A 2,253-nucleotide genomic window follows, 5' to 3' on the forward strand; every position below is an offset into this window, starting at 1 on the left:
ACATCGGTGATTTTCTTGTTCATTCAACAGCGAAAAAGTAGTCCTGATGGTAGAGTCGCAGTGCTATCAATAAGAAGTTTTTTTTATCACAGTGGTTCAAATCCTGATTTTTATCTGGTTTTTTTTCAGCCAGTTAATTTTTTTTTAATCACAAAGTTTGTTGTCAGCTTCCAGCTGTCCTACCGACGGACAGGTCGGAGGTTGTTTAGACGGGGGATGCCTCTGCGGGTGGATTTTAACAGCTTTACCAGCAGTGGATGGCCGTGTTGCTGAGGTAAGTGGCCACTCCCGGTCGTCGACAGTTCTACAAATGTGTTTTGGTTCAGAATTGGGACATGCCGAAGAAGTTGCAATAGCCGCCGGCTTGGAGGTTCACTGAAAACTAAAAAAGGCCGATCCAGTGCTTTGGACAGCTTTTGGCTAGGGCCACCGGCGGCCGCTGAGGCTCCATTGGCGTGTCCTGGTTCTTAGGCAAGACATATTAGTAGAACTGTCAGCGACCGAGAGTGGCCACAGTTGCACAGCTGTCGAAGGAAGTGACCATTACCCACAGCAACACGGCCATCTTCTTTTGGTATGGCTGCCAACATCCATCCGCAGAAGCTGCCCCCGTCTGTGGCCTCCGATTTATCCTGCGATAGGTCAATCCACAACGGATTCGACCGGTCTTAAAATTATGAAAATAATTACCCATCCACTGGACTTTGACAATCTCAGGTTTCTTTTGAAGCAATAAAAAAAACTACCAGACAGACAAAACAATATTGATACCACATTAATACCAACACATAACCTTCGGATACATAGACATTGACGCTACCTCGAATGTACAACCGATTGTTAGAGACACTTGATTTTGGATTGATGTGGTCATTGATTTTGGAAATAACAAATTGTTGGAAACGGCCTACTCACGCCCTCATTTTACTCAAATATGAGTAAATTTACTCAGCCCTCACACTCACGGTGAGTATCGAGAGTGTTTGCTGTGAGGAAGCCTACTCGATTTGTGAGTGTGAGTGGTTTTCCGAACTCTGCTTAAAACTTTCATAAAACTTTGTTGAAAGCCGTTAAGCTTTTATGGTCACCAGGCGTTATTTCCAGGCTTATTGGTTGCTTTGAATGCCCTTTGAAAATGTTGCTCAGATTTGTTATCAAATCCAAAACTAGTTTCTAAATCGTTGAAAATAAAATTCACTTCTCAGGAAAAAGATTTTAGTATGTCCAGGCGGAAACCCTAGAAATCGTGATTTTTTTCAGAAAATGCACATTCGAAAGGATTAAATACAACGGATTGGCCCATTTTTCCAGAAACACCTAAATATCGATATCTACTTCAGATCGCATGCATTTTTGGCCCTTTCGAAAAATTAGTCTTGATTTCAAAATGTTACAAATATTAAGATCAGAAAATTGCTCGAAATTTTATGGTGAAAATGGAACCAATAGTTTCAGAGACAAAATAAAAAAATACATAGGACAACAGGAAATTTTCTCAGCTTCTTCAGAAATTAAGTAAATGGGCACATTTTTGACGAGCAAAGAAATGATTGGACACTATTTTTTAAATCTAATAAGTGATGTTTTTTATTAATTTTTTTTACTTAAAGGTCAAATTTCTATCCAAAGATACCTTTGAGTAACAAAAAAATTAATTGAAAATTGAAAAACGCAATCTGATGCCATACGGTGTTGTCAGGAATGGAGCGACAAATTTCATGTCTGATGAGTCTGAAATTTTTTGTATTGGACTAAGAATCCTTCCTTTGTTGAACTACAGACTTCTTGGGAAGGCGCTGGTAATACCTAATAAAAAAGGGGCCTTCAGGGGTTAAGTAGTGGACGGATGGTTTGCTCCCAATGGTCATTTTTGGATTTATTGTTTAACTTCAGCTGATCTGTCAATAATGGAGTAGCAAATCATTTGTCAGTCAACCATGCACATTTTCAAAAAAAAATTAAAGCGTAATCTCATTTGTTATATTTGTAAAAAAAAATCCAAGGTTTCAAATCATAAAAGGTATCACCAAAACAAAAAAAAAGCCAAAAATCGCTCAGCTCATCCAAATCTCAAAGTTTACCACGTGTCTTTCTAAAGTCTTCTCCAACCACCCTTTTTCTGCGAGCACGTAAATCCTCCGGTGACGATAATCATGACGAAAATATGATGCATATTTCCCCCGTCCGTGCACAGCTCAAACTCTTCACGAGTGGGAAAAGTTTTCCCAACCCCAAAAAGGCGCATCCCGAACA

The sequence above is a fragment of the Culex pipiens genome, chromosome 2 (genome assembly GCF_016801865.2).
Source record: "Culex pipiens pallens isolate TS chromosome 2, TS_CPP_V2, whole genome shotgun sequence".
NCBI classification, from domain to species: domain Eukaryota; kingdom Metazoa; phylum Arthropoda; class Insecta; order Diptera; family Culicidae; genus Culex; species Culex pipiens.